The sequence below is a fragment of the Ascaphus truei genome, chromosome 3 (assembly GCF_040206685.1).
Source record: "Ascaphus truei isolate aAscTru1 chromosome 3, aAscTru1.hap1, whole genome shotgun sequence".
In the NCBI taxonomy this organism is placed as follows: Eukaryota; Metazoa; Chordata; class Amphibia; order Anura; family Ascaphidae; genus Ascaphus; species Ascaphus truei.
In genome coordinates, this window is record NC_134485.1 from 9,877,826 (window position 1) to 9,891,869 (window position 14,044).

The 14,044-nt window shown below is 48.5% G+C and overlaps 1 protein-coding gene across 1 annotated transcript in view; it reads left to right on the top strand.

The window, feature by feature from the left end:
• Positions 1-14,044, top strand: part of LOC142491288 (uncharacterized) — a 113,195-nt gene that overhangs the window by 39,056 nt on the left and 60,095 nt on the right. Inside the window, exon 2 of the mRNA XM_075593625.1 lies at positions 7,411-7,467. The gene's annotated coding sequence lies outside the window, so the exon portion shown is untranslated. The remainder of the gene's footprint in view (positions 1-7,410; positions 7,468-14,044) is intronic.

Genomic DNA, 14,044 nt, shown 5'->3' on the forward strand with positions numbered 1-14,044 from the left:
TGGTCACCTGGGGACTCACACCCGACACCCCTGGGGCAGTCAACTCACCCCTGTTGTTGGTAGGTACTGGTCCCCAGCCTGGGCCCGATGGTACCATCGTTGTGGGCCGGAACGGCCGTGGTAGGGCCCACGGGCCCACAGCAGGGTCCGCAGCAGATGAGGTACTTTGTCCTCAGCTTCACTTGGGTGGCCTGCCGGTTGGCGCATCACCACGGCTGATTGGCTACTGTCATCAGTAGAAGTGTAAGGAATCAGGGGTCATGGCGGTCGCAGCGTGACCCTCCCTTACCACCCGCGGCCCCCGTTGTCTCCGCTCCACTCCCCCGCAGTGGGTAAACATGCGCCTCCCATTAGACCTGCACGCTTGCTCACCAGCCTTACAGAGCATGCGTCAGGCACTCATAATTTATTCACCCCTCTGGGGCTTAGACCACGCCTCCGGCAATCACACGGCTCACGAGCACACTCCCCTGCCTCTCAGCTGTTCTCAACATACCCTCATCAGCACAACCTATCCTGTACTGCTCCACACACTCCTCCAGCCCTGCCTCCACCTTCCATTGGTCAGCCCACCTTTGTAATCCCTATTCTCCCTGCTGCACATCGCTCTGCATAGTCTTTGCTAGTGGATGTGTACTTTGATTGTCTCTTCATTACAGTGCTACTCAGGTTCTGACCCCGGCTTCCTCCTGACTACACTGCTTCTCTCGTCCCTCGAACTCGGCTTGTACCTCGACCTACTGGATCTCTCTACTCCCTGACAATGGCAACACTACGGCTCTTCTATCCTCCGGAACTGGCAAGTAGTATAGCTATAGTCTCCTGGCCTGGCAACGCAAATACCACACTCCGGACACACTCCTTCTGCTGCGGGAGCGTGTATACTTACGTCCCACATCAGTGGTAGGGACGGGTCTGGTATGCGGGCAGCACTGCCGTAACATTATGCAGAGCCCACAAGACGCAGACCAGACTAAACCAGGCCACGTACTTACGGCCCTGCTTCAGCAAAAAACAGGCCATGGCTAACCGGACGGTTGCTCTCACACAACAGGCAGCCACTCTTTTATTACAGGCATCTTCGGAGGTCGCGCCTTCCGCGCCGGTCGAATCTGTAGGTGCTACAGCACCTGTTCCAGAGATTCCGGCAGCCAGGCCCTACGCTGGGGACCCACACGCCTGCCGTGGATTTCTCAACCAGTGTGAGATACAATTTGAGATGGTATGTATATTGTCTACTTACAGGTGATGCCCTGGCATGGGCCTCTCCGATTTGGGAGCTGCGCCACGAGATAACCCAGGACTATACCTCATCTAGACGGGAGTTTCAACAGGTGTTCGACACCCCCGCACGCCAGGAGACAGCCGCCTCCTCTCTGCTCCAGCTATCACAGGGATGGCGACCCGTGGCCCAGTACGCGCTGGAATTCAGGACCCTTGCAGCTGAGACTCGTTGGGGTCAGGATGCTCTAGTCGCAGTCTTCTGGCAAGGCTTAGCGGACTCCGTGAAGGACGAGATCGCCGCTCAACCCAGGCCAGGAGTGCTGGAGGAATTAATTTCCCAGGCAAATCGTGTGGACCAACGTCTCCAGGTACGATGCTCCGAACGCCAGCGTCCCCGAGTTGTGCCTTTTCGTGCCCCTTTTCCTAGGTTCTCTTCATCTTCGAAACCTGCTGCCTTCCTGTTGCCCGCTCTGGAGTCCTCGGAACCTATGCAACTTGGAGCCCAGCAGACCCGTACCCCAGTACAACAACTCCACAGGTCCCAAGGATTATGCTACTACTGTGGATCCCCTGAACATTTATCTGCAACTGCCCTCTGTGTCCAGGAAGATGACCACACCCTGTGGGTAAGAAGGGGCTCTCCCTGGGTACTAATTCTTCTTGTCCCCCTCCAAAAAGAGAGCTTCCGAAGAGGCTGACTATTCCCGTCGCCCTCTCTGGTCCCACCATCCGCACCTCCGCGGCTGCATTCATTGATTCCGGGGCGGGAGGAAATGTCATGGACCAGGACTTCTCGGAACGGAACCGCATCCCGCTCATCAGAAAGAAGTCCCCCGTTGCCTTGGTAGGGATCGACAATTGTCCCTTAACCCCTGCTTACATCTCTCTGGAGACCAGTCCACTCACCCTCTCGTCCCACTCTCACAAGGAATCTCTGACCTTGGATGTTATTCATGCCCCTGGAACACACGTCACATTAGGTTTGCCCTGGTTGCAGAAACATAATCCTCGCATTGATTGGGTATCCCACCCTCCTATACACTGGAAACCGAGGTCAGAGGAAACTGCCCCACCTATTACACCTTCTCCCCAACTGCTGACAAACGCTTCTACTTCCACCATTCCCAAGGGCAATCTTCCCAATATGTACGCGGACGTCTTGGACGTCTTCAGTAAGACTCAGTCTGAAGTACTACCCCCCCACAGACCTTACGACTGCCCGATCGACCTGGTTCCTGGGGCTATACTTCCCAAATCCAAATCATATCCCCTTTCTCTCCCTGAGACAGAGGCCATGGAGGAGTATATACGCGAAAATTTGAAGAAGGGTTTTATACGTCATTCCACGTCTCCCGCTGGGGACGGGTTCTTTTTCGTCAAAAAGAAGGACGGTACAAACATACTGTGTATTGACTACCGGGGCCTGAATCGCATCCGGGGAAGAATCGCTATCCTCTCCCACTCATTTCCGAGTTTTTCGACAGGCTTCAGGGCGCCAAGCTATTTACTAAGTTGGATCTTTATGGGCCATATAACCTCATATGTATTCGGGAAGGTGACGAGTGGAAAACCGCCTTTAATACTCGAAGCGGTTATTACGACTACCTAGTAATGCCATTCGGGTTGTGTAACGCTCCAGCCGTCTTTCAAGACTTCATCAAGGAGATTTTCCGGGATATTCTCAATTCTTTTGTAATTGTTTACCTGGATGACATTCTCATTTTCTCGAAAGATCTACAAGAGCACATCATTCATACCAAATTCGTTCTTGCTCGCCTTCGTGCTAATCGTCTTTTTGCCAAGATGGAAAAATGCCTTTTCCACCAATCCTCCACCTCGTTCCTTGGATATATTATTTCAGACAAGGGACTGTCCATGGACCCAGAGAAGCTTAAGGCCGTTCTGGATTGGCCGCAACCCAACTCCCTCAAGTCTATCCAGCGGTTTCTTGGTTTTTCTAACTATTACCGAAAGTTCATTCAAAACTTCTCTCCCGTCATTGCTCCGATCACGGCGCTCACCAAGAAAGGAGCCGACCCCTCAGAATGGTCACACGCGGCAGTTACGGCCTGAAACGCAGGTTCGTCTCCGCCCCATCCTTCAGCATCCACACACCAGCCTGTCTTTTACCTTGGAGGTGGACGCCTCGGATTGCGGGGCTGGTGCGGTATTATCTCAAAGACTTTCTCCACAGGACAAACTCCACCCCTGCGGTTTTTTTCCTCGAAGAAATTATCTCCTGCCGAGAGAAATTATGATGTGGGCAATAGAGAGTTATTGGCCGTCAATTTGGCTCTTCAGGAGTGGAAGCACCTTTTAGAGGAGTCTAAAGAACCTATCACGATCCTCACAGATCACAAGAACCTTCGTTATATTGAGAGTGCCCGTCGCCTGGGGTCTCGCCAAGCTCGTTGGTCATTGTTTTTTTCCAAGTTCAATTTTACCTTGTCCTATATCCCTGGAACCAAGAACATTAAGGCGGATGCACTCTCTAGACAGTTCTCCTCGGATGAGAAACCTGAAGAAACCCCAGAGACCATTCTTCCTAAGAAACTGATCCTCGCGGCCGCTTCTTTCAAAAGTCTTGACAAGATCATCAAAGCTCAAGAGCATTCTCCTAGAGGTCTTAAAGTACCGGGTGGCAAACTATATGTGGATCCCAAGTTCATACTGGAGATCCTGGAATGGGGACACGCTACTCGTTCTGCGGGACACCCTGGGTTCAAAAAGACGCTGGACCTCATTCAACGCACTTTCTGATGGCCTAATATGGCTAAACCCATCCAGAAATAGGCCCACGCTTGCCTGGTATGTGCACAAAACAAGGTACCCCGACAGAGACCCGCTGGCCTCTTAATGCCCTTACCTATTCCAGAGCGCCCCTGGTCCCATATATCTATGGACTTTATTGTCGAGTTGCCAAGATCCAAAGGCATGAATACCATCCTGGTGGTGGTGGACCGCTTCTCAAAGCAGGCCCATTTTATTCCGATCAAAGGATTACCCAGCTCACCCGCCCTGGCCGACATTTTTTCTAGGGAGATCTTTCGGATCCATGGGATTCCCACATCCATAGTATCGGACAGAGGCTCACAGTTAATCTCCAAGTTCTGGAGAGCGTTCACCAAGAGACTTGGCATTTCCTCGTCCTTTTCGTCAGGTTACCACCCGCAATCTAATGGGCAGACAGAGAGGGTCAATCAATCTCTCGAAAAATATATACGATGTTTCGCATTCGATTCCCAGGATAACTGGTCGGAATTACTACCTTGGGCAGAATATGCTTTCAACTCCTCAAGAATTGAGTCTACACAGGAGACTCCGTTCTTCATAAACTATGGCTACCACCCTGCTCGTCTCCCGATATCCAATATTCCCTCCGGAGTACCGGCCGCCGATGAGCGCATCTTGGTGCTACAGCACTCATGGAACAAGATACAGTCGGCTCCCCAAAGATCTTCTCAGAGATCTAAGCTCCAGGCTGACCGTCACCGCTAAGCTGCTCCCAGATACAAGCCAGGGGATAAGGTCTGGCTCTCCGCCAAGAATATTCATCTTAAAACCCCGTCCCCAAAATTGGCACTGAAGTTTCTGGACCCATTCTCCATTATGGAACAGGTGAATCCGGTGGCCTATGGCCTTCAGCTACCTCATGCTATGAAGATACCCAATGTATTCCATACATTCCTCCTTAAACCCTCCATTTCCAGCCCTTTCTTCCCGGACGTTACTGGGAGACCGGACCCAGGGAACGTACAAGACAACGAGGAATACGAGGTCCAATCTATACTGGACTCCCATCTCTCAAGAGGCAAGGTCCAGTTCTTAGTCCACTGGAGGGGCTTTGGGTCCGAAGAACGTTCATGGCTCCCTCGGGAGCACATCCATGCACCAGCTCTTCTCAGACGCTTTCACAGGAGGTTTCCGTCCAAACCATGGGAGGATCGTCTGGAGGCCGATCCTGAAGAGGGGGGTACTGTAAGGAATCAGGGGTCACGGCAGTCACAGCGCGACCCTCCCTTACCACCCGCGGCCCCCGTTGTCTCCGCTCCACTCCCCCTCCGTCGGTACCCCTGCCGGGCAGCCACTGCTCCGCACGCAGCGGGTAAACATGCGGCTGCCATTAGACCTGCACGCGCGCTCTGTAAGGCTGGTGATTAAGGGGATAGGGGACATTATATTGTCTCTTTTTATTCTTGTGTATTTTTTGCAGCACCGGAGGGCATGGACGGGATGAGGATGAGGACGGCCTTCATCGTGGCAGTGCAAGATGTATTTATACTGCTTAATGTATTTTAAATGGGCAAATGAACTATTTTCCATATGTGGATAATAGTAATTTTGTCCATTACTGTACTGTATGTGTTGGGGTGGGAGGGAGGAAGGGGAGAATGGGGTTGTATTTATTGTAATGTATTTTTTTTATTTAATTTTTTTGGGGCACAGAATTCGTACTGCAGGCAAGCGGGGACCCCCCGAGGGCCGGCCTATTGTATCATTCCTGGCCATAAAAAAATATATATATATATGTACTGTGTTAGTGGGTATAGGGGTTCTAGTCATGTTTATTGAGGGCCTAGGAGGTGGGTAGTAGGGCTGTAGTGTGTATTGTATTTATGGTGGGTAGCGGGGGTGGGTGAAGGGGGTTTTAGCCCCAAGGATGGGTGGGTAGCGGGAGGAGTTAACCCCTTCATTACCTTAGCGGTATTGACCGCTAAGGTAATGAAGTGGTCAATTCCACCCGCAACCCCTCCGCAAGGCCTAAACACCCACCAAGGGCCAAATACCCCTTCACCCACCGGAGCCACCCACAATAAGCCTGGCACGTATGGTTAACCCCTTCATTACCTTAACGGTTTGCCAATGAAGTGGGCTGTAAATGCATTTTTCCTGCATTGGATGCATGCCGAGGGTCTCCGGTGCTGGTATTAATAGGTATCAGCTCCGGAGACCCCCGCATCAATCCCCCCGGCATCAATCCGAGGCAGGAAAAAGGCCACATTCCCCTCTCGCTGCTCATCGCCGCCTCTACCCACCCGCTTGCAAACTTTTTGAGCCTGGACGGTTTGGAGAGGAACTTGGCATTTTAGAGTGGTGAGAAGCTGCTCGGGGCTTATAGAATGCAGCGAGTTTAAAAAAGTGGCGAATAGTGGCGAAAAGTGGCTTTTGGCCACGCGGCTGACAGAAAAAATATATGTCCGCAAAAAAACCCGCGACTTTTGCTCTTCTCGCCAGCTTATCAGGGCTTACTGAATCACAGCAGGCATTTTTGACACCCTAAATGTTTTATTACAGTAACATTTGGAATATTGGTCTCTCTTCCTCCCCTCCCTGGTCTCTCTTCCTCCCCTCCCTGGTCTCTCTTCCTCCCCTCCCTGGTCTCTCTTTCCCCCCTCCCTGGTCTCTCTTTCCCCCCCTCCCTGGTCTCCCCCCCTCCTATTTTTCACTATAAAAGAGCGGTACGGTGAGAGAGAACTTGTTGCTAAAATTTTTGAATCCCACCACTCGGTGTAGGGAGGTTGCGGGGTGGGGGGCTGTGGGCCACAATGGGGAGGGGGAGAGTGTACAGGCCGGGTGGATGAGTCGTTGGCCTGCACGTCTATTGGGATCCCAAGGAGAAGGCCTGGCCCAGCCAAATTGGCTTGAGCCAGAAATCAGGCCCCCAAGCCCTAAGCGGCGTCGCTTTAGCGTTGGGGGTCTTCCAGTCTGTAGTGGGATCCAGGCTCCCATTCTTTGGCGTCCATCTGGGCCTCCGTCGCGACTTCCTGGCATCCGTCCACTGCTCAAGATCACTTGATGCTCCTGCGATGTTCCGGAGCGAGGCAGGTAGGCGGGCCGTCCCTTCTCTGTGCGTGGCTCTCTGCTGTAGCTGTCCCACTATTCTCTCTGAGGTTCATGGGGGCCTTCAGGGCATCCAGCTTGCTGGGTTCTCGGCAGCAGTCCTTCTCCCTCTGGCGACGTTATTCCCCGGCTCTGCTGGAAGGCGTCTGTCTCCTCTGGGATTCTTAGGGTATGCTGTTGTCCATTTCTTGTGACCGTTAATCTGAAGGGGAAGCCCCATCTGTAGCGGACTCCCCTCTCCCTGAGCAGGGTGGTTTGATTTGGAGGGACTCTTCCATTTTATTTTCCAGCTCCGTGGTGCGATGGGTTAGTGAGCAATGACTTGTAAATGTGCTTGCCTTTCAGACGCGTGGCAGACTGTGTGGGTACTCTCTGCGTGTCATGGCTCATCTCTTCCACACCGTGAGTACAATACCAGACGTTTTCTTTCAATATTTAAAATGTTTGACTAGAAAGAGACAGAGCTCTTACCAGCAAAATAGGACTGAAAATACACTGAAGTCTCCACTGACTAGTTAAAGGCTCAGCTGTCTTTGGCCCATATTCACCTAAAGGTGCGACACTTTAGCACTCCTTAACTCCCATTCAAATGAATGGCAGATACGATGTGCTGAAGCTTAGCAATCCTTAGTGAATGCCGGCCTTTACTCAGCCCCTTAGCTGATGGAAGTTGCTTCTGCTTAGCATTGTATGAATAAGGAAAACAATGCAGCAAAGCAAGTGTATAATGTGTTTAGCACTTCCAGCTGCAGGCCAAGCAATAGCCTCTGTGTGCTTTTTTTAATACTGTAAGTCAGTTCTGTACTATGAGAAAATACTTCCAGCATTTTTTTTAAACAAAGAAAGGTATCCACGAAGGAGTAAAGCGGAGCACAGCAATGGAGTTGGGGGCCCGACACCAGTAAGTATGTAGTTAAAAGTCCTTTAATCCATGGTTGACATCATGGTACAGGGTAAGCAAAAGATCTCCAACGCGTTTCGGGCCGTCGCCCTTTGTCATTGAGAATATTTTAAAAGTCGCGTCTGTAGCGGCTGATATAGGCGTCCCCCCGCCTCCAGCTGATGTGTGACGTATTACTAAATGGCGCCAAAATGCTAAGGTATAATCCGATTGGACCACATGAACGTTCAATAGGATGTAAGCTCTAATATAGCGATGGCCGGAACGGGGGAATATGTGTACATCAGCAGTCACAGAGTCTGCAGAATAGCACAATATATGACAGAAATACAACAAGAAAGAAAATAAGTTAAAAACAACGACTAGCTTAGAATGGCATAACGAGGAAATAAATAAATAAAGATATGGAGAAAGATAAACATAACTATATATCAATCAAATGATAAAATGTCAAATTGTGTACATCAAGAGGATATATTGGTAACTATGTACATATATTAATGCTAGCATTCATCTATCAATGTAATGACGAATGTTATACAAGGCAGAGCACAAGACAGAGAGATGGAGAAATGAGAAGCAAAGTGTTGGACAGATGATGATATGTAAACATATACATGTATTGATCTCATGATGAATTATTTGTATAATTTATATATTTATATATATTATGATGTTATGTATAGTCATGGAATATGAACATGAATGAATAAACAATAGTAAACTATATTGCTCTATTTTTTGTGTGTATTCCATTAAGTAAACACCAAAAATTTGTAAATGTTACTGTAACAGGGGAGTTATCCCTGTTCAGGAAATGTGAGATCAATACATGTATATGTTTACATATCATCATCTGTCCAACACTTTGCTTCTCGTTTCTCCATCTCTCTGTCTTGTGCTCTGCCTTGTATAACATTCGTCATTACATTGATAGATGAATGCTAGCATTAATATATGTACATAGTTACTAGTATATCCTCTTGTTGTACACAATTTGACATTTTATCATTTGATTGATATATAGTTATGTTTATCCTTCTCCATATCTTTATTTATTTATTTCCTCGTTATGACATTCTAAGCTAGTCGTTGTTTTTAACTTATTTTCTTTCTTGTTGTATTTCTTTCATTATTTTGTGCTATTCTGCAGACTCTGTGACTGCTGATGTACACATATTCCGCCGTTCTGGCCATCGCTATATTAGAGCTTACATCCTATTGGACGTTCATGTGGTCCAATCGGATTATACCTTACTATTTGGCGCCATTTAGTAATACGTCACACATCAGCTGGAGGCGGGGGGACGCCTATATCAGCCGCTACAGACGCGACTTTTAAAATATTCTCTTTGACAAAGGGCGACGGCCCGAAACGCGTTGGAGATCTTTTGCTTACCCTGTACCATGATGTCAACCATGGATTAAAGGACTTTTAACTACATACTCACTGGTGTCTAGCCCCCAACTCCATTGCTGTGCTCCGCTTTACTCCTTCGTGGATATCTTTCTCTGTCTCATACAATATGCGAGATGCATGCTGACGGACCAACGTCTCCTCAACCGTGAGTACGTCTACTCCTTAATTTACGGATTGGACCTTCATTATTTCTATATGTGTGCTACTCATTATATATAGATTATTTCTATATGTGTGCATACTTATTATATATACTGTAGTTGTGTTCTTCATGGCGTCATGCACAAACAGCTGACCTGAAGATTTGATATTATACACTACAGGTCCCCCACACATTAGGAGACTTATATAGACACACTGGATTTTCATACACTCAAGAGGGTGGATTTAAGTGGTCCTTCCAAGATCAGTTTAACCCTTGTATCACTCAAATATATTATTATACTGCAATGATTCTCAACAGCTGAGCATCGATTGTTGGAACTCTTTCCTATTTTTGTCTTTTTTTTTAAACAACTCTGAATGACATTTTTTTATGTATTATGATGTAACAAGCCTTTTTTGTTTCTATAGCAACCATTTATGAAGTCACATCCCCTGCCTCTTCTGAAACAGGCTCTGGCACACCCATTTTTGAGCCCTGCCCCCTCTCTAGCAGTGCACCAATTGTATCTAGTGACTGCCTGGTCACATGATCTTCCCCACAGAACTGTGCATCTTTGGTCCTCTCCTGCTGCACTGACAGCCATTTAGTGAACCCCCGAACCGAATCTTTACCGATCGATCACAGGAGAACGGATTGATCAGCAACTTAGCTAATCACTCATCATTGTGTGGATTGTATTAATGCACATATTAAAGGGGATTTTTTTTTTTTTTTTTTTTTTTTTTTTTTTTTTTTTATAGGCAGTTTGGACGGCTGCTGTAAATAAGTGCCAGGAAAAGTAATATTTTCAATCACTGGGATATTTCACTTTATTTTAGGCGCCGGCTGTTTGTTTTTGTTGTTAGGTTTGTTTGAACTGTGCTGGTCATTTTTTTGCCTAGGCAGCCTCACTTTTAAGCAAAAGTTTTTAGTACTCACTGTAGTAATAACGTTACTATAACACTCACTGAGCATTAGCGCTGTAAACACTTATTCCTTTTTTTCAATATTTTCAATCTGATACAAACAGAACAAATAGTCCTGATTCAGTGAAACTAAATAAAATGAATCTAATAAAGAAACTAATAAAATAACCACGAAAATATACAAATGTGCGCAGTGAGGAAAATGTATGTAGCCGGGACCCCTTTTTCCACCATTTGTTGTTGTGGGGTGGGAGATGCTGCGCCTAGGGAACGCTCCGATACCGGAGGTTCCGCGAAGAGGGAGCCGCCATGTTTAGGTTGGCGCCAGCGCAGAACTGGCCTGGCAGAAGGTTGCGCATGCTCAGACAAGGGGAGCAAAGCCTGCGAGGGAGGAGAGCTCAGATAGGAGGGGAGTTGGGGAGCTACGGGTCCCAGCAGCCCCGCGGGCCCCCGTGACGCGCGAGGGCCAATCAGGTTCGAGGAAGGTAGGAAAAGGAAGTGATGGGGCGCACGTTGGGTCAGAGCTAGCTGTAGGAGGAAGGAGAAGGAGCTCCGGTGTAGGGAGGCAGTCCGCCCCTACCTAGGCTGCATGCCCCAGGCCGTTAGGCCCTGAGCCCCAGTAGTGTGAAGCTGAGCTAGGGACTGGCCATAGACAGGTTACGGATTCCCTTATAGTTACACGATCGCTACCGGGACAGTTCTAAGTCAGCGGGAGGTCTGGGATCAGGCCCCGCTACCAAGTCGCAGCGTGTCTGGGTGGGATCTACGCCCCGGACACCTACTGGTTACGTCATCTACGCCCACACTGATCCTTTGTGAAGATAGTTGCAGAACCCGGTACTGGAGGCCCGGCAGGTAAACTCCAAGTGCACCAACGGTACCATCATCCACTCAGGACACGGTGGCTGCGCAGTCACATACATATACATTCACTGACTCACTTGAGGGTGGGGGGACTTATTCCAAGAGGGAACTGGACACGGGGTGGGATCACCCGGTGAAGGGAAGGGGAGAGTGAGCGTTCGGCAGGACGCTGAGAGTAGTGTCTCCTCTAGGGAGGGACACCTGTTGATTAAAGCGTATGGTTGCTACAAGTAAAGTATATTGGTTAAGGTATATTGCTGTGTGTGTGTATTAATGTACATAAGTTCCTGCGAAGACCCACTTCCCCTCGGGCGGAAGCTGTCGCAGGTGGAGGCGCTGCACCGAGTTATAAGTATTGTGCGTACCCCAGGCTCTCCGTGGCAGAGGCTCAGGCCCTGTGAGCCTACAGGTTATACAGCATATGGTAGTGGTCTGTGTTCGCTAGGAACCAGGGCTATATGTATAAAGTAAGTAAAAATAAGGAACCTTCCCTTCACAGACGGAACAATGACAGAGTTAATACTAGAGGTCTGCTGCTTCTCTAGGTGGTGTGGCTAAGCGTCACAAATCTAGGAACATAAAAAAAAAGGTCTTGACTCTCTTTGTCTAGTATTTACTAGTACGAGTGGTATTGAAAAGTAAATGAAAGAAATGTATGTTGTATGCAAAAAAAGCAAATGAAACAAGATTGTCATATTAGATCCGGGATCATGGTCTCTCTTGTGATTTCTGATGAACCCTCCCGGTTCAGCACCCGCATAAGTAGAGAAACAACAGTCTGTGACATGATGCATACACATTGGACTCAGGAAGGATATTGTGATGAGCCTCAGATATTGTCAGGGAGTACCGATCACCCAACTGATGGCTTTGTAGGCCAACTATGGGCTCTTGATGATGACGTCAACGTCAGCCGTTGCTCAAAAAAGTCCAGATAATGTCCTGAATTGGTTTAGTGACAAATCCTGTTTTTTTCTGTACGGTAGTGTGGCAAATTACGCTCTTACTGCAGGGACGTCAAACCATACAATAGCCAACGCGTTTCGTGGTGAACTGCCACTTCATCATGTAGGAATAATAAAATAGAAACTCTGTCCATATAGACCTATCTCTAGCCAATCACGAGTTGAATACTGTATGGATTGGCATCCCTGCTGTAAGAGCGCCATTTGCCACACTACCGGACAGAAACACAGGACTTGTCACTAGACCCAATTCAGGACGTTTTCTGGACTTTTTTTGAGCAACGGCTGAAGTTGACGCCATCAGTTGGATGATCAATACCCCAGGCTTTATCTAAAGGTCATCACAATGTGCTTCCTGGGTCCAGAGTGTATGTTCCTCTACTTATGCGGATGCTGAACCGTGAGGGTTTATCAGCTATCGCACGAGAGACCATGATACCGGGTCTTACATGATAAGCTTGTTTCACTAGCTTTTTTTGTACGTGCAATATTTAACTTTTATATGCCTTCACAGGGCCGCAGACAGATTTCCCGTGGCCAAGAACTAGAGTTACGTCCGCCCCCCCCCCCCCCCCTCAGCGGTATTGCGAGCCCAACCCCATTTCACACCTCACGAGCCCTCTCTATTTCCCCCCCCCCTTCCCATGTATTTCTCTCCTTTCCATCTCACTCCCTCTTCTTCACTCACCCCCTCTCACCTCGCATGTATTTCTCTCCCCTGTGTCTCACTCTTGCTCCCTCTTTTCCTCACCCCTCTCGCCTCACATGTATATCTCTCCCCTGCGTCTCACTTTTACTCACTCGCTTCCTCTCCCCCCTCTCTCCTCTCACTCGCCCCCACCTTCTGTCAATTACCTCACTCTGACTCAATCCCCCCTCACAAAATACATAACAAAAAAAACCACCCCCTAAATACATATAACCCCACCCCAATACATAGTAAAAATACATCCACCCCTCAAACATAATAAAAATACACCCCCACCCCCATTGCATATTAAAAAGTACACCCCTACCGCAAAAACATATTAAAAAATACACCCCCATCCCCCAACGCATATTAAAAAGACCCCCACCCCCAATACATATAAAAAAGACCCCACCCCCAATACATATAAAAAAAGACCCAAACCCCCCAATACAGATTTCCCGGGGCCCTGGACTAGTAACGTCCCACCCTCCCTCCCTCCCGGCAGTATTGTGAGACCCCCAATTTCACACCTCACGAGCCCCCTCTATCTCCCACCCTCTCCCCTCCATCTCTCTCGCCCCCTCTCACTCTCCCTCTTCCCGCCTCGCATGTATTTCTCTCCCTTGTGTTTCACTCTTACTCCCTCTTTTCCTCACTCCCTCACCCTCACACTCCTCTCACTCGCCCCATCTTCCGTCAATTACCCCTCTCACTCAATCCCCCCCAAAATACATACCAAAAAACCCCACCCCCTAAATGCATATAACCCCACCCCAATACATAATAAAGACATCACCCACCCCCAATACATATAAAGATACCCCCACCCCTCACACATAATAAAGATACACCCCCCACCCCCATTGCATATTAAAAAAATATACCCCCCACCCCCAATACATATTACAAAATACACCCCCCACCCCCAATACATACTCCTAAAATACACCCCCCAGCCCCAATACATATGAAAATACCCCCCTCCCCTGAATACATATACAACAAAACCTCCACCCCCAATACATATAAAAAAGACCCCCCCACCCCAATACATAAAGAAAGATCCC